This window comes from Ostrinia nubilalis, chromosome Z (genome assembly GCF_963855985.1).
Source record: "Ostrinia nubilalis chromosome Z, ilOstNubi1.1, whole genome shotgun sequence".
Classification (NCBI taxonomy): Eukaryota; Metazoa; Arthropoda; class Insecta; order Lepidoptera; family Crambidae; genus Ostrinia; species Ostrinia nubilalis.
The window spans coordinates 9,914,275-9,933,877 of record NC_087119.1 but is presented as its reverse complement, the minus strand read 5'-3'; the positions used below and the strand labels follow the sequence as shown (position 1 = coordinate 9,933,877).

The 19,603-nt window shown below is 35.2% G+C and overlaps 1 protein-coding gene and 1 long non-coding RNA gene across 2 annotated transcripts in view; both read right to left on the bottom strand.

The window, feature by feature from the left end:
• The window catches only part of LOC135086939 (discoidin domain-containing receptor 2-like), a 105,382-nt gene that overhangs the window by 74,218 nt on the left and 11,561 nt on the right, over positions 1-19,603 (bottom strand). The gene's annotated exons all lie outside the window — the stretch shown is intronic.
• Positions 16,480-17,261, bottom strand: LOC135087250 (uncharacterized). Its single transcript, XR_010260729.1, has 3 exons — positions 16,932-17,261; positions 16,677-16,845; positions 16,480-16,524 (listed from the first exon to the last, which is right to left on the bottom strand). It is a non-coding gene; the product is annotated as an uncharacterized LOC135087250 (long non-coding RNA).

Below are 19,603 nucleotides of genomic sequence, written 5' to 3'. Positions count from 1 at the left end.
TAGGACATCTTACTTCTTACAAGCTGTCAAAACGATTTCAAATTAAAAATCGAATACTTACAGAAAACAAATGAAAATCGGGCTGCTTTTAATGCACAATTTAACAGCGTCGTTTTTATTTTAGGGGTATGTATTCATTTAGATTTTCAATTTTGATTTGAGATTTTACCCTGCTCTGAAAAGAATGGTAATTCAGAGTGGAGTATATCTCATGAGATATTGATATTAATTAAAGCACACTGAAGGTTATTTTCTTTACTTTCTTAATACAACTCATTATAAAATCTTATTAGCAGTAACCGCACAGTTTATGACTTGCCAAATATAACATTCTAATGTTATATGTATACTACAGACTCATAAAATGCGAGCTTGAATTTTATGTTCGTGTTGCAATGCGAAATACTGTACTGTAACTATGTGCAGTAATAAAAGTAAACTTGCACTAGCAAAAGTCGGTCTGAAAACAGATATTTGCTTCGTAACTAAGCTTATTTCAAGGTTTATTCCCTGTTAAGATGATAATGGTTGCTAAGCAATAGATAATTAGGAAGAGATGGAGTGGGTGGTGAAAAACATCTTTAATAGTAGCTTAATTGTGATTATTAGAATAAGCCGATGATGTTTATAAATAGCCTGACAAAATGGCGTAGTTAGGTATTCAAAATCACTTAATAATATTATTATCCTCCAGGGTTCTTTAAGTTACAATATCCTTCCTTATGAATTCTGTGAGATATCGCTATTAGAAGATACAAAAAAGTCGGTAAGGATTAAAAATGGTGTAGGTACCTATTCTAATATTAATATTATACTAGCTTTTGCCCGTGGCTTCACCCACTGTATTATTGAAATTGAAAATTGATAATATTCTGATTTTTAAACAATAATACTGTGAAGTTTTACCAAAATCCGTTTAGTAGTTTTTGCTTAAAAGAGTAACAAACATACAAACTTTCACATTTAAACGAACTGGTAGGGATAATGTGAATTGTGATAATAATAATGAGAAAAACTGTCTATTTGTTTGTATTATTTAAATGTTGTGCCTGGCTCTAATCGGAGTTCAGACTTAGGTTGAGTTGCACCATCTTACTTTAACTTTGACAAACGTCAAAAATCTGTCAAAATCCATACAAAAAGCATCGGTTACCGTCAAAGTTACAGTCAAAGTTAGGTGGTGCAACTCAGCTTTAATATTGTGTTATGTCTATAGAGAACAAAAGTTCTCTGTAGCTGTCTTAAATTAAAAAAAATAATGTATATTATTAGACAAAATATTTGAGGGCCAACCCTACATCAAGTAGGTAGGTTTACAGCAGGCGGATTGTCTGCAATCTAGGCCCCATTCAATCTGCTAAAATCCTTACAGGCTAATCTCTCGGATGCCCTCCGTAGCTGCAGTTTAAGAGCGCTTTCACATTTAGGCGATCTAGCAGCGCGACAAACGAAAGCGTTCTAATAAGTCTGATGATTTTGAAGGTTGTTTTTAGTATTGACAAGTTTAATGATTTTAGTTTATGAGATTAACGCCAGTCCTCTTAGGCTGAGTTGCACCACCTAATTTTGTTTTTGTATGGTGTTTGACATACTTTATTTTGACGTTTGTTAAAGTAAAAGTAAGATGGTGCAACTTAACCTTAATATTTGAGATCAAATTACGTTACGGATTTGGATTGGTGCGAATATTATTGCACATAATTTCGTGCAGCGAACGTGTAGAACGGGCCCGGACTCGGCGTGCAAATGTACACGGACTGCGGTAAATTGGTTGCGAGGCCTTAACATAGTGTAAAAAGGCTTGAAAAAGTAAGTCATCTTCAAACAATGTTAATGTACATGTAGCAAATGAGATGGTGGATAAAAGTAAGCAAAGGCGTTGTAATTATAACCATGTGGTATCCCACTAATTAATTATTTTTATCATACCAAAACTCCAAAAGAATCAAAACTGCGTCTGAACATATAAGCAGTTTTTAACTGGCATTATATTGCCCTACAAAATAACTTGCATTGTATATTGATTTAGCTACATCTGAATAAAATAAAATAAATAAATAGATACATAAGTCTTATATCAATTTATTTAGGCTCCCTTTATATTGATTACTCATAAAATCTTCTACGTTTATGTTTTTTTATAAAAACAGATTTTTCATTTAAATGACTTCACGTCAATAGGATAAAATGCGACCCATAAATAATCGCAATTAACTCGACTAGTGTCAAAGTCAAAATTTCTTTATTTGTAATAGACCAGTGTTTTTCAACCTTTTTCATGACACGACCCCCCTAGTATGAAAAAAATTATGGTGACCCCCCGACCGTTCGCTTTTTTTTTTCATGCAGTTTATAATGTTACAAATATGTTTGTAGTGACCGAATACTTCAAGCCATACAACATTTTGCATAATTAGATTTCGGAAAAATCTGTCTTTATAAGATTTTTTTTACTGAGGTACTTTTTACGACCTCTCGCGACCCTCCTATATAGTCTTCGCGACCCCCCAGGGGGTCGCGACCCCTCAGGTTGAAAAACACTGGTATAGACTATTTAAATAATACTTTCAAATCATCAAATATTTTTCTCTTAAGAAGCCTCTACATGTCTCATAAACTTTTTACCCTACCAGCGCTCGTAGTCGTCGTTTGTGAAGTGCAGTTGAGTTACCATCATTTTTTGCACTGTGCCGCGGCACGCCCGTATCGCGTCACCGATCGCCTGGAGCTTTCCGTTGCCGTCTGTCCCTTGATGACCCCTCACCTGGTGTGCAGTTGACACTCGCCTCTGAACTCTCGATGGACAGCAAACACCTCGCCGCACGCGTGTCGGGGATAATCGGGCCGTTTGTAAGTGCAAGATGCAACAACACGCTCCGTCTACTTACGAGTACTCCCGAATCTGGTTGTGTAGCAAGCTAATGCAAACGAAGACACTCATGTAGGAACACGAACAGGGAAATGCACCATCTTGATTTATAGCCAATGGAGGCGCAATTTGAAACATCCAAGTCCCAGTTCAAACAATCAATTTTATTGTAACCATAGAATTTGAACATTTATAAGATACTAACTTTCCACCCGCGGCTTCGCCCGTGTTGAATTTTGTCTGTGACAATAAAAACTTCATCGCGCGCGTCCCTGTTTCAAAAACCGGGATAAAAGCTATCCTATATGTCCTTTCTGGGGACTCAAACTATCTCTATACCAAATTTCAAAATCAGTTCAGTGGTTTAGGCGTGAAAGGGACACAGACAGAGTTACTTTCGCATTTGTAATACTAGTATTAGTATAGATAAGAGAAAGAAGGTTTATAAGACTAAATGAAATTCATTTTCTTGATACAATGTATGCTTAAGTAAGAAAAGCAATAACGCGTAGTTACAAGAAAGACTCAATAAAAGCAGACGGTATTTGCATTAAAGGCTGTTCGAAGTTGAACACAACGCGTAAGTATTGCTGGAGCAATGTTTGATAAATTCTCAGAAGTACGAGCAGGCCTGTTCATCTCCGCGAGTTTACATCGAAAACAAAACACGCACGATGGCCCCCTATAGGATAGTATTCGACAAGGCCTCACATACGAGCGAACATTGACTCACGCACGCGTATTCTTGTGTATGATGGAAGAAAATAAAGAAAATGGTGTACTAAATACTGTGCAGTATTTAACTGCCTAAATAATAATAAAAACACAGAATGTACTTTTTTAAGTTGCCTCAAGACACTGAGAGGTAAATAAGTAGTTAATATTATTCATGATAATTCATGCTAAATCATGTATTTCCTCCGCCATTTTCCGCAGTTTGGCACCTCACGTCACATCATTTTTACCGAAGTCAGCCCTATAGCTTCGGCGCAGTGCCGATCACTGACGTTTGTCAACAAAATGGTGCTTGACTTTTGAGACAGGCTAAATTATACCATATTGTTAATGACATTGAGCGTACATTTTTTTAAATACCTTCGCGAAGTAAAACTTCTGTACGTGTAGTACTTATTATTATTCTGTGGTACGAGTATTACAATATTTTGGCAATGTACCTAGGTACTCGTACTTATTTGTTGAAAAAATATACCATCCTGAAGAATATAGTTATTTGATCAAACTATGATCTGATTGATGATCTGCAATGATGTATGATAGGAACCAAACTCTAGAGCAAGCAAGGCAGTGTTTGTCTTTACGAGCTATTTAATGAAAATTTGGATGATCTCTCCTCAGGCGATATGAAAAAAAATATAATAATGAAATGGAAACACGTTTTCAGTAGGCGAATCATATTTCTTAACACAGTAGGTACAAAATTCTTCACGACCCCCTATCTGTTCGCTTTAGTTAATTAAAGCTACCCAGCGGATTTACTTCATTAAAATAAGTAGAGGAAATAAAATTATTTGATGAAGGTTTAGTTACATGCATAATTCATTCTGGTTTTGTGTAAATTGGTAAATATGTAACTAACAAGCAGAATGAGAGCTACGGGACTTACGGACAGAGTAAGTCCGCAACACACTTGGATGTGGTTGGATGTTCAACGTGTGAAACAACAAGGATATGCTTGCTTTGGCATCTGGGATGTATAGAATATAGAATCGGGACTGTTCATCTGCCACGATTGTTGAACCCTTAGGTTTGGACTAAGTAATATACCTTCATTACTGAATTTAGGTTTGGATCCCTGGGATATTGATGTGATTAGCTTGATTATTTATTTGTACGTGGATCATACATACGTACCTATGTGTTTTAATCTTCTGTAAGGAATGAAGTATTGAATTCCATACCGTTACCGCTATAGTACAAGCTCAGCTTGGCAAATTCAAATTCAATGCTTGGTTTGGAACTAGCAAGTCCGAGTTAATTTATATTAGTTTGGAGCAAAACAGCCTATAGTTATTCATCGTTTTATAAATGGGCCGTATGTTCGTCGACAGGACGTCCGACTTTCGGTGAATTTAGAGCTTAATATAAGGTAAGTTAATGCGCAGAATTTGGCGAGTTAGTAATTTCAGTTAATATACCAGATTCCAATCGGTAGTCCATTGTTTCATCACAAAAAGTTCAGCCCATAAATCATGAAAAGCGAAGCCATAACTCCGCAACATCTACAGTTCTTGTAACGTTCATTAGAATTTATAATGATTGTAAGAACCGAATACGGAATATGATACATCCAGGAGTTATATCGCCGTGTGTGAGAACACAAAGTGAGGTTGGTACCGTCGCGCCGCCCGTTTCAGACATTAGGTAGAAATTAATGATGTGGCACAGAGCGTTGCGAGTCTGACAGACCTCTAGCTAGGTTCATTACCCGCTTGCCAAATAGAGGGCAAGGCGACGACCCCATGTAAGGACTTAGCGGGAGACGAAGCGGTGAGCGGCAACACTACACATGTGGAAAATATTCCTTAAACATTTTTATTTTTTATTTTTTCGAGGCAAAAACAAGCAATTATATATTTGGGGGCTTATAAATTGCAATATTCTATTTTATTTTTATCTTTCAGAAAACATCGTTCAATTCTTCTTCTTATCATAACAACCTAACTTAAAAAGTTTTCCACACGTTTTGCTGTTAAATTAGAAAAAATATCTTTCTCTAAAGTGTTTTTCGATGAACTTATCTGAGTCTGATAATAACAACAATAACAACTTGACTCTATTTTTATCAAAGAAAATAAATTTTCTTCTATTAGATACTCGTACAAACACAAACAATTTGGAAAAAGGTAGGTATTAAAATGCATAAAATCATAAAACGTGAATTTGCTATTTAAGTTTTAAAATGTATTTACAAAGGCAAAGTTATTATAATTACACTCTTTTTATCTGCAAAAGCTTATCTTTTTAAACTAATCATCTTGATCTTATGAAATCAAAATATTTAAGTACTTAATTGCTAAAATGTTTTGGTTACTTTAAAATGTAAGAATTTGTTTAATTTTCACCTAGATTTCTATTTGCACAATTTAACGTATTTATCTGATTCTGATATGGCTCAATTTCGACTGGTCCTGAATCACGCTATTGAAATGAACGAAATCTACACAGTATATGTCCCAAAAGTTCTTTTGCCATCCCATAACAATTTTGGCAATTACAATCAATACTTCCACTCCGGAGTGCTATTTTCGAGAGGCTACCAATCTGGCCTCGAAATTGCCACTATCATAAAAGCATAAAAGCGTAGGTAACATACGTCATGTCAGCGATCGAATGACCAGTGCAATGTAAATTTATACGCCAGTGCGGTCGTAACTTCACTGTGGAGTTTGTAAAAACGGAAAATGTTTTATGATGTGAAAAATGTTAATGTATTGATATTATCTTCGCATGAAAGTTATTTGGCTCGGCTCGTTGATAGTATATCACGTCTTTATTATTTGTGTATGTTTTAAAAACAGGTAATCGCCTAAAGTAGACAATGATAAGTGTTTTTGCTTTTTAACTGTTTTGGAGTGGCCCAATCTGATAGTAGAGCAGTAAATAACATAGCGTGACGGGTACAAATTATTTTAGGTTCGCTTTCATGAAGTCACAAAAGTAAATCAACGACTGAATTATGGCTTAGTTGTTTGTGTGCCAGAATTTAACGCCGGTTTCGGGGTTGATTCCCCGTGGGGGCAAATCTTGGTGTGGTGATTACGAGAATTTTACCTGCAGCTATAGTAGACGCCTAGTACATAAAATAATAAACATAAGATTAATAATTATGTATCTTATTGATTATGGTCGCTATAATCATACGTTTTGCATAGTTTGAGGGTATAGATAAATTGATGCGACACTTATAATTTATTATTTCAACGTCTATCCCTTACATTTCCCTATATATCTGTCTATCATTTACATTCCCTTACAATTCGTGTCGTTTTCAATTAGTTTATTAGGCCAGAATTATCTCTATAAGCGCGTTACTTAGACCTGCCCCGACTTGTGCAAACTTCTCAGTAATTTATTGTTAAAGAGTCACATTACTTAAGGACAGAAGGAAGGAACTTTTGAAGGGGAATAGTAAAGTAACTACCATTCTAGGATTGTAATTGTTCTGTTTACGGTTGCCCGCCCTCGTCGTTAGAGTTAAATGCGTTGAGTAAAACTTAATTATGGCAATGGTGCACGCAATAAGGATCATAATTATGCTGATATTAAAATATTAACCTTATATTCTGTAGGTGATTTTTTTTGCAGCAAATGGCAGATAATATACATATTTAATCGCAATCACAGCTAGTGTTATCTGAGAAGAGATGCCTATTCTTTCACGCCTTGAAGAGGCTCGGATTTATAGTGTTCGGGAAATACGAGTATGTCAGCACGCATTCCAGTTCCTATGCGTTAATTGTAAAAGAATTAGCGAATGCTTTGCGAGCTGTAACTTACACTCAACTTACGGGGCTACTTCTTGGCTCTTTTATAATATTATTTTTGGCTCTATCTGTCGCTGTCATATACGCAGGAATCTCGCTTTGAGTGACAGGGACACAAAAACAAGGAGCTTCGCAGCTTTGACCATCATGGTTATATTCAAAGGTCAAAGTTCAATACCTACGAATCTAATTTTACTTTTATGAACACGTAAAAGTAGCGCTCACTTTTCCTTTTTCCCTTTGTAATAATGTCAAATATCACCATTTAGTTGCTAGGCAAAGGAAAGGAATGTTCATACAAAATTTTCGCTTAGTATGAATATATTTGTGAATTCGTTTGTGGACAGTAATCTGTGGAACTAGGGATAAAAGTACAATAGAAAGCAGTGTCATAGGTTTCTATTTTCAAGAATACCCACAATCGCAATATATTCCCTTTGATGATACAAAATCCGTTGGGCAAAGGATGATAAAAAGAGTATGAGATTGTTAAATACCGCGCACTAATAAATTTATTTGGTATAATACCCATTTTATCGTTAGCCTGACTTACTCAGGTTAAATGATATTTATCTAAAATAAATCTAATTATAAAATATCCTACAGTTAAAACCCTTTTAGTTAAGCTGAATATTCTTAGATTAAAACTAATGTGGTCGAAGAGGATCGAACTAGTGACTCTCCTAATCGACAGACCGATGCTGAAACCGCTGGGTTATTGTCGTTATCTATGTTAAATTTACAAATCAAATGTCAAATATATGCAGATATTTTTATCAACCCTTAAAATTAAAATGTGTAAGCAACTGTACTCGTCATTTGCTTTTGAATCAGATTTTACTAACAATTTTTGTTTAAGTAATTTAAAAGTAAATAACCCAACCTATTATTTTAAAGTTTTGTTAGAAAATAATAGATAAGATTCCACAAATTAATTTATGAAAGATATGGGTAATCCGACCTCAAAATATAATTATTAGTTTGTCGAAGAAAATATCAAAGTAAGTCAACATCTGGCATTGTTTTAATTGAAGTTTTGTCTGAGTTCAGAACTAGGATAGGTACCTATGTTCAAACAGACATGCCTACGTGCTTTTTATAATTAGTTTTATGTTTTTCTTTGAAATATTTTTTAACACTTATTACTCATAATATGAATGTACGTATATTATACAGCGTGAGACCACAGAATAATAATAAGTACTACGTACAGAAGTTTTACTTCGCGAAGGTATTTAAAAAAAATGTATGCTCAATGTCATTAACAATATGGTGTAATTTAGCCTGTCTCAAGAGTCAAGCACCATTTTGTTGACAAACGTCAGTGATCGGCACTGCGCCGAAGCTATAGGGCTGACTTCGGTAAAATGATGTGACGTGAGGTGCCAAACTGCGGAAAATGGCGGAGGAAATACATAATTTAGCATGAATTATCATGAATAATATTAACTACTTATTTACCTCTCAGTGTCTTGAGGCAACTTAAAAAAGTAAATTCTGTGTTTTTATTATTATTTAGGCATTTAAATACTGCACAGTATTTAGTACACCATTTTCTTTATTTTCTTCCATCATACACAAGAATACGCGTGCGTGAGTCAATGTTCGCTCGTAGGTATGTGAGGCCTTGTCGAATAGTATCCTGTAGGTGGGCCATCGTGCGTGTTTTGTTTTCGATGTAAACTCGCGGAGATGAACAGGCCTGGTGAGACTTACACTGTATTTAAAAAAATCATAAGTACCTACCTACGGCATAGTTCTAGGTTTTCATTAACTATACCTAACTTATGCATTTTTATTTAGGAGAAGTTATCAAACACTTTCAGTTACAATTATATTTGAGCACATTCAATGTTATGGTCGCGTGCCCGCGCCGAATGAAAGGGATAGAAAATACATTTGTAGACGTGTTAGAGCGGGATGGAGACCCACCTCTTGCGGGAACAATTTGTCACTGTCTCCGCCAATTTCCTCTTGTAACTAGTTTTTTCTTTGCGCCACGTAAATTTAATTTCAGCTCTTTGTTGAACCAGTTTGAAGTGGTTGTAACCGACTAACACTGGATAACTTTTTTCTTCAGTACGATTTCCGTCGAGGGAAAATATTTTTAATGAATGCGTACTTGCTTTTTCTAGTTACAATTAACTTTTCAATTTAATAATACATTGTCTTTGTGAATAATTGTGGGAACGGAGTTTAAATGGAGTTGTGTTAGTAGCTAATAGCTTTATGAAAGCTCCTCTGGAATAAAAGACGTTCATTTTGTTGACCAGAGTCACGTAGAGTTAAGAGTATTATTCTGTTATTATTCTGTTAAGAGTAATCTTCGTTAGTTATTGGTGCGTTTTGGGGCTGTCGGATGTAAGTCCAACAAATTAATAAGTATGAAATAATATAAAACGTCAAAATTGGTTAAACTTGGTATATTCGTAAAATGGTTAAAAATGGTTAAATGGTATGCTGAGTACACGCGGCGATGGTAACCGAACGCGAACTAACTTAAAGATATTAAAATAATGAAAAGGTTAAAATTGGGTCAGATTGGTAAATGCTGACCGCGCGCTTACGGGCGAGTTGAATGCACTGTACTTCGTACATATTCCCGAGGGAGAAAGAATAAGCAAATGAGGGTGCAAGGTGATACAAGATGATAAAACAATAAATTGGTGCAATTTACAAGGTGATAATAATAACATGGTAAACTTAAAAATTCAATTCTTATAGTCTCTATTCAACAACACTAAAATTGAAAGAATTTGGTAATTTCACTTTTTTCACTTTAGCATACACATGGTCACTTGCACTAGTACACTGGACATTCGCACTATCACACTGGTCACTTGCACTAGCATTGCGGTGCAGGGCAGCAGCACAGTAGATATATGAGCTAAAGCATTACGGAAACTTAGCCCTTTCGGCGAGTTAAATACCTACACTTCAACTGAGTGTTAGGGTTGGCACTCTTAATCTTTATAAAATTAATAAGGTTCTGACTTACTTATTTATTAAAACGTTTATTTAGGTTTTTTTAATTATCAAATACCTAATGGAATAAAAAAATAAAACGTTAATTAGGTTCTATAATGATCGAATACATAATCGAATAAATTGATTAAGTACTATTAGAGGCCGGTAGAAGATATTCTATTCTCATAAATAAAATACCGGATACTTACTTTCACATAGCTATTGCCTCATTTTAAATACAGTTCATCACTTAGTACAAAAGCGCGCGGAGCAAATTACTTTATCAAATAGAACACATAAATTGTTAAAAAGCGTAATTACGTAATTTAAAAAGAACTATTACAAAATCAGATGTAAGCACTTTATTTAAAAAGTAATATTTAATCATTTTTACAATTCAGAATTATTACGAAGTTTAAAAAATGAAAGTTCTGGTTTTGAAGATGCCGAGTTCAAGCAGCCGTATACTACGCAATACACTCGTGGCATGTTTTTTTAAAAATACAGCGGAACGTGCATGCAATAAAATCTATATACAACGTGTCCCAAAATTCAAGGATAAACCGACGCCACAAGATGGACATAGTCATGACTACTTTAGGAAAAATAAGGAAAAAAATCTATCTCAATTATTTTTTAACTTACACAATAAATTATGAAATTCGACGAAAATTGACACCCCTTATGATATTTTACATTACCACAACCACAATTTTTCAAATATTCCTGTATTTCTGTTTATATCGGCAACTTAAGTAGTGCTGCTGTTCACCCCAACTCTTAAAACCCCCAGAATCCTTGCAATTTTTACACAAAAGTTAATCAAAATATGTTATTTCCTTAAAATTTTCAACGATTTTTACTTTCACTCCAATTTGACTCATAGTTTTGTAAAAAAAAAGTATGAACACTACTGCGGCAAGTTTTTTATAAAGTTGACGCAACTATCCAAGATTCCAAAATGGTATAATACTCTAAGAAACCTAGTCGCAAAAAAGATATGCGTACCATTTTTACAAGCACTTCGCTTGTTAGTTAGTATGGGATAAATCTTGCAACTGAATTTAAAACCAGTTCTCCTTAACCAATTGAGCTGAAATTTGGTATACTTGTGTAAGTACGATGACAATGCAATATTATGGTACCATTGAGCTGGATGGAGTCTGGAGGTGGCCATAGGAACTCTTAACGAAACGGCGGAATTGCATCTAGTTTGGGTTCGTTGGACTTGTCTTTTCGAGCACTTTAGTGCTAGATGATGTCTAGGGTCCTGATGATGAAGTCAAGAGGTGGCAGGAGCTGGCCATAGGAACTCCTAAACGAAACGGCGGAAGCTTATCGAGTTTGGGTTCGTTGGATTTGTCTTCCCGAGTACTTGGGCCATGAGATTGAGAAACAACGAAAAAGTTTAAAATAAAGTTGTAATAAAAAAAAACTTTTTTAAAAACAGGCTTGACTTTGTTTGAAAATTATAATTGACTTCATCATCAGGACCCTGGACACCATGTAGCACTAAAGTGCTCGAAAAGACGAATCCAACGAACCCAAACTAGATGCAATTCCGCCGTTTCGTTTAGAAGTTCCTATGGCCACCTCCAGTCTCCATTCAGCTCAATGGTACCATAATATTGCATTTTCATCGTATTTACATAAGTATACCAAATTTCAGCTCAATCGGTTGAGGAGAACTGGTTTTAAATTCAGTTGCAAGATTTATCCCATACTAACTAACAAGCGAAGTGCTTGTAAAAATGGTACGCATATCTTTTTTGCGACTAGGTTTCTTAGAGTATTATACCATTTTGGAATCTTGGATAGTTGCGTCAACTTTATAAAAAACTTGCCGCAGTAGTGTTCATACTTTTTTTTTACAAAACGATGAGTCAAAGTGGCGTGCAAGTAAAAATCGTTCAAAATTTTAAGGAAATAACATATTTTGATTAACTTTTGTGTAAAAACTGCAAGGATTCTGGGGGTTTTAAGAGTTGGGATGGACAGCAGCACTACTTAAGTTGCCGATACATACAAAAAACAGAAATATTTGAAAAATGGTGGTCGTGGTAATGTAAAATATCATAAGGGGTGTCAATTTTCGAAGAATTTCGTAATTTATTGTGTAACTTAAAAAATAATTGAGATAGATTTTTTTCCTTATTTTTCCTAAAGTAGTCATGACTATGTCCATCCTGCGGCGCCGGCTTATCCTTGAATTTTGGGACACGTTGTATATAAAAGAAAGTCGTGTTAGTTACACCACTTATAACTCAAGAACGGCTGAACCGATTTAGCTGAAAATTGTCAGGGAGGTAGTTTAGAGCCAGGAGAAGGACATAGGATACTTTTTATCCCGTTCGAAATAAAAAAAAAGTCTGCTTATTTATTGCCATTAAGGCGGAACAAAGTTCGGCGGGTCAGCTAGTTATTATTAAAAACACAACGCGCGCGACACTCGCGACGGATGGACTGCGAGGTTCGCTTAGAGCTCGTGTAAAGCGTGCGTCTGTGTGCGTGAGTCTGATTTCGAGCGTTTGTATGAAGCTTCCGTACTGTTTGATTTATCTACTGTGGCAGCAGCGCGGGCGCGGGGCTGCGGCTGCGGCGGCGCTTGCTCAGCTGCCGGCCACCGGGCGCGCGCGCGGATCCTCCGCACGCCGTAGGCCACAGCAGACACGAGGCCGGCACCCGTCAGGAGGTAGATGGCTATGTAGTGGTGCAAATCATGGTTGTCGAAGGATGTGTCGTCTAAGTCTTCTTTGGTATTATTCTTTATTTGTTCTATTTTCTCTCCAATAATCTCTAATTCCTTGTCAATATCAGTTTCTTGGTTTGTGCTGGTTAGCGGTGTTATATTCATGGTAACGTTCACAATGTTATTTATTGATGGAATTTCAATATTAAGAATATCTGGTTTCATTTTAATATCATTGGTCGATTGTTTGTTATGTGACAGCAAGGTGATCCCGTCGTCCTTGATGACGCATCCACTTTCCAAGGCGAGTATCCCGACCTTGCTGAGTCGCTCGATGGTAACTTGATAGTCACATATGATTTGAATGGTGCATTCGATGCAACATGAGTAGGTACAAGTAATTGTTTACTTTGTGTAGTTGCATCCAAGTGTTTTTGCATTTTGTGCTCTCTGTTTTACAGCTTAGTGACTCATTTTCTTTAACACAATAACTTTGATCGGTTTTAGTCATAGATATTGGTATTTGATGGGCACACAGTAATGTTTCAGAGTCATAGTTACTGCATTGTTGTAATTGTAAATCGGAAAATGGTATTTGTAAATCTTTTTGTATATTAATTGCTAACAGGTCTGCCACAGTAATTACTTTGTGCATTTGATTTTCGCTTTTCATAGGAATTGGTATTAATTTATAGATTTCAAAGTTATCTCTGCCTACTAATGGTATTTTAATCTCGAAGATCAGAAATTCTTGTGTAAATCGGGCCTTGACAGTTAATAAATGGTAGATTTTCATTAGGTCGGTTTGAATGTTGTCGATTGGTAATGATAGTTCGAGCTAGCGCTTTGAAATTGCTTTGTTGTTTTCTCATCATCTCATCGATTTTACTTGGTTTGTCGACGTCATGGAAAACAAATCTTGGTAATGGTAGAACCTTTTTAGGCATGGTTTCTGATGTTGAGGTTCCCGCTGTTGACGTACTCGGTTGTGCGGTAGGTGTTGATGGTTTTTGAGTTTCACTGGTTTTCGGACCCGAAGGGGATTGGGACCGATTGGTTACTTCATCATAACTTTTGAGTAAATGGACTCTAACATCGTCATAAAATTTCTTGGTTTTTAAATAGGAATCATCCTCAAAATACATATCGTCTTCAGTTTCATCACAAATATTGACTAATTTTTCATGGTTTTGCGAAAATTCTCTCCAGAAAGCTTCTAACGACTGCAAACGACGTTTAATGCTATCAGAGGTTTTCCTTTCTTTCCCTTCTTTTTTGAAATTCATGTAAAGCTTGTTCATATTCTCCATAATCTCCTTTTGTGCGGCAATAAGATCGGCGATAGAAGACATTTTGGTAGTTGGTTGGTGCAGTGGTTGATTAGTATAAAAATGGAAAGATCTTACTTGGTGGTTCTGCTTACTGGTCGTTGATAGTAGTGGTGTTGGTGGCCGGGAATCCAAATATTGGTCACAGGTCACACAAAATGGTCACAATTGGTTTGCACTGATTGGTTCGTAGTTAAATGGTTCGATAAATGGTAAAGTACCCCAAAGGGCTGGTTACACAGAAAGATAGTCACTGACACGTCACGTACAAAGTTCACAACGCGGCAGGTCCCACCTTTCCGAAGGTTCGAAGGACCAAATTTGTCGGGTGTAATTCCAACAAATTAATAAGTATGAAATAATATAAAACGTCAAAATTGGTTAAACTTGGTATATTCGTAAAATGGTTAAATGGTATGCTGAGTACACGCGGCGATGGTAACCGAACGCGAACTAACTTAAAGATATTAAAATAATGAAAAGGTTAAAATTGGGTCAGATTGGTAAATGCTGACCGCGCGCTTACGGGCGAGTTGAATGCACTGTACTTCGTACAGGGGCGTTAAATTGTTTCCGTGAGTTTTCTGGATTCCTTATCACATTATGGATCTGTATAATCCAGTCCAGTACCTCTAGTACGAAAAACTTTCGAGTTCGTTTCGTTTGCGTATTCAAAGTGCCATCGAAAAATTTTGTATGAAAAATTAAACAGCGCCCCCTATAGGTCATAAAAAGAAAAAAACACCTAACTTTCGAACCTATCGTACTACGTTATTTCATACAAAATCCATCTTTCGTCACGCCTAGTATTTGAACTCGATACGAAAGAAAATCGAAAGTTAGGTGTTTTTTTCTTTTTATGACAATCAACGGTCGTTTCGTTGTCGTTGAAATCATCGAATGTTGTGTCACTGTCAATTTTGTTGTGAGAAGATTACGTTGATATAAATTTTACGTGTTTTTGAGGCTTAAATGTGGAGATTATGTGGTCGGCGAATTTATTTCCTTGTTTGGCATCATTTAGATTGTTTAGATGCTTTAAGTTAAGAGATTAGGAAGCATCCCAACAGTGAGTAAAAAAATATATTTTGTGGATATTTTTCCTAATGTTTGTTTATTTCATATCTAATAGGGCAACATAATAAGGAAAAACTTAAATCCTGATGTTGTGGTTGTTGCAGCGATACCGCCTCAAAGTCAATAAACCTGCATTTTAGTAGATTTTTATTTATTTATTTTTTTATGCATAACAAGGCAGGTATTTGACCACAATCGCACATGATGTTAAGAGGGATGCAGTCTAGGATAGTACATATCTGCCCTGTAAGATACCTACTTATGTGACAAATTGCCGGAAAGATAGTCTTATGGCAACAAAAAGAGTGTCCTTGGAACACAAGGCAAGTACATAATTTATTCATACATTCTGTCTACTCTACATACCACATGATTTCTTTGTCATTTGATAGATAATAATTATTACAGGTTATATTATGTGCTATGCATTAAGATGCATCCAGTTCATACCAAGGCACTGATGGTATGAAGAAGCATTTGGAATTACTTAACCAATGCTCTCAATACCCCCAACATACTCGGAGAAGTAGGTAGGTACTCATGCCTACATAAGATTTATCCATGAACTATTTTATACAAATGTCATATGCATTCAGTTCTTAAGATCATACAGAACAAAACACAACAGGGTGATTCCATACCTTTGCTCGTAAGTGTTTTAGCCAGAAAGTTTTAGATCTTAATAAACTTATTTACCTAAACTAATAACTATAAAATTAATGTTATAGTATTCTACTCATCAACATTTATTAATCATTACAGGTACCTACCCTACCCAAACCTTACAAAGATCCAGCTCCGGCACAGAATAAGTAATAGGACTAAGGTTCCTAGGCACACTTAAGAAATACCATCAACACTTGCGGGCAAATAGACATTAATGGGATTAAAACAAAATATATGTGTGACAATTTATTTAATAAATACTTATAAAACATTAAACAATATTTTGAATTTCAATTAAAACATAGGTACCTAACAGTTTTAATTTTCTATTAATAGGTATGATACATGATTGGTAATCAATCAAAATTGTTATTCAAATTGCTCATGGTTTCATATATTATCATCTGGCTACTCGGGTTTCCTCTGTAAAAGAAAAAGTAATGTTAACTAAATACTAATTTAACTTGCCATCCTAACAATCAATATGAAAGGGCATAACATTTCAGTTTGTCTAGAGAATGCATAGGTAAGTACCTACTTAAATAATAAAGATTCAATTATTGCAATCAACATACCTTTGACTATTCTTTTCCTGTCTTGTTAGGTCCAAAAAAGTGAGGCTAAGAACTGCAAACCGCTGCACTTTGCCTTTGGACTTCCACTCGCCAAAAGCGAGATCTCGATGCTCTTGCAGGATTTTTGTTAATTTCTAGCTGTTAAATCTTCTCCTCCATTCCATAAAATCTAAAACAAGATAGAATTACAATATACATATTTAACTACATGATTTAACTAAAAAATCTTTTCACTTGCTAATTTAATTTACTTACCGATGTCTCATCATGTTAACATCGTTAATATGGTCTTTATTTACTTTAAAACGTGTGTGAGCGTGTGGCTGAGTGTGATTTTACAGTAGAAAAATAGAAGATAGATTTGTCCACGAAATTAATTTATTACAACAGTAGGAATACACAATGGATAGCTCTTTTTATTTTCTATGACACAAGTGACAATCAACAGAACATTGTTTCTATAGCAACTTAAATTTATTCATAACGCCGCTTTGCTTGCCAGCTACATTAACAAGACGAAAGATGTTCCGAAATTTGTTTACCCAACAATATAAATATTGATTGGTAATAAATAATAATGGTTTTAAATACTTACATTTTAAACAAACAATAACACAAAAACGTATAAACAATTAATGAGGCGTTATGAGCATTATTCATCTTTGTAACTTATTTTTTTAAATTTAATAACAACATCTTAAAATAACGCAGCATGTTTCGGACGGAACACACCATTCCATGTTAAATAAAAAAAAACTTGTAAAATACTCTATGACTCGTCGAAAGAAGCTTCTTGGCCTTGCGTGCCGACGAAAGAAATTAGAAAGTTAAGCTAACGAGTACGATCCTTAGTAAAACAAGAATGAACGTTTCGAGTTCGAACTCGAAACGTACAAAAATTCGTCCTCGTCTTGAACTCGAAAGTTTTTCGTACTAGTGGTACTGTATAATTAAATAAGTACAATGTCAGTAACATTACTATCACAACCAGGTTTTTCGTGATTTAATATAATATGGGCGCTTACGAAAATTACATTCAGGAACTTATAATTCTAGTTTTAATTTTAATAGTACACTAATATAATTACCTACAATCTTTAGAATAATAACTATTATTAAATTGTTTAACGTCATTCCCAGACTGCAAAACCCGTATTATTACAAAAACAAATCACATAAGTTAAGCCTTTATCCTTCAAATTTACAAACTTAGTAGGTACGCAATAAAGATTTGAATTTGAATTTGAAGATTTTCTGAAGCCAATTTTATGATAGAACGACTTTATGTATAGAAAAATCTTAAAAGGGCTTCGATTTTGGGTAATAAAATAATAAAGTGGTGTCATTTGAAGCGTTTAACCGCCACACTTGTAACGAAGTAGGTCAGAAAGTAGAAAAGGGCAAGTCCCTATTACACGCCGGTTGCCCCCGTCCTCCGTTATCCCTCTCAAAACATATAAAAATTATATGAGAAACAAGATTCCGAAACCGAAGGCTGGTCGTATTTATGGAGTGAGTGTTTAAGCCCGCGGATTTGCCTGCGTTTAAGTCTGTTAAAAAATTCGTGCGCTTTTAACCTAGAACCTATTTGGGACATATTATGGTTATCTTACTAGAAATAATAGCTATGATGACTTTTTCATAAAGATGAAGAAATGATTCCATGCAAACTTTCATGAAATATTTCACCCTTTCAAGTAAATTTATCGCGACGAAAAGTAACTAGCCTTTGTCCTTTGCTAAGGTCCAATCTATCTCTCTATGAGAAAAGTCATCAAAATGGGTTCTGAGGTAACACAGAATTAATAGTACTCGTAGTAAGCAGTACCTATTATGAAATGTCACAACTTTACAGTTAATATGATTCAGTTTTTTAAATGAATTCTACTAAGGATTTTTTTGCTTTAAAAAATGTTTCGGATCGAAATATGCGTCATTGGCTCATTGCCCAGATTCTGTCCTGTATACCGGCTATAATATGTCATTGTAAAGCTTCATTACAACTAAATGTCAAAGGTTACTTTCTCAAGGACAAGGGAAAATCCCAAAAGGGATTCTTTAATGGCTTAAGTATTTGTGACAGCAAAAAATCTTTGTGTGTGAAAAGGTAAAATACTTAACAAAATAAAACTTTAAATAGGTCTCTCTGTCAGCTTTGTGCGTGCGTGCTAAGATTAGAATTACCTACTTAGAAAAGCTCTGGTTTATGATTTTTCGACAAAATTCAAAGCAAAGCTGAGAAAATGGAAATATGTCTTTTATTACGTCAAATTATGCAAAGTATGTTTTCAAACAAATTTCCTCCTTTGATAACTTAGTACTAATCATAATAAAATTGCTTGAAAATGGTAGAATAAGGACATAAAATAACATGAAATAAATATTTTAGTTAAGTAGGTACTTTAACATTAGTTAAGTGGCTTTATTTAATTTTTAAACATCTTGAGTTTCGAATATAAATTACCATTCGAAGTGCCTATTTATTACCACCTTTTGTAGCGGGAACCGTACTTAAAAGATTACATAACTATTTCGTGACTACTTAGATGTTAAAGAAAGAGCCAAACTGCGTAATAAAAGTATTGTTTACACTGGCCATACCTACACAGATCCCGAAGGACGTTGGCGATGCAAGCTAGCTTTGTGGTAGAACCTCAGCCTTAACTTCGTTTTAGCGGTCGCCACAACTAGTGTCCCAGTTTCATGCTGTGAGACAATGTATAACATGTACGTACATGAAAGCGGTTACATACAGGGTGTTAACTACGAGTATAATAGGTACTTAGGTTCCGCCCAGAAAAGGAAAAAAGGTAGATTCAAATTAGAAGCCTTTGTAAGGCATTTAAGTTTTTGTGTGGCTGTAAGGCCCAGAACACACGGTGAAACGCAACTGCAACGAAACTGCAACTTCTAGTTACTTACTTTTG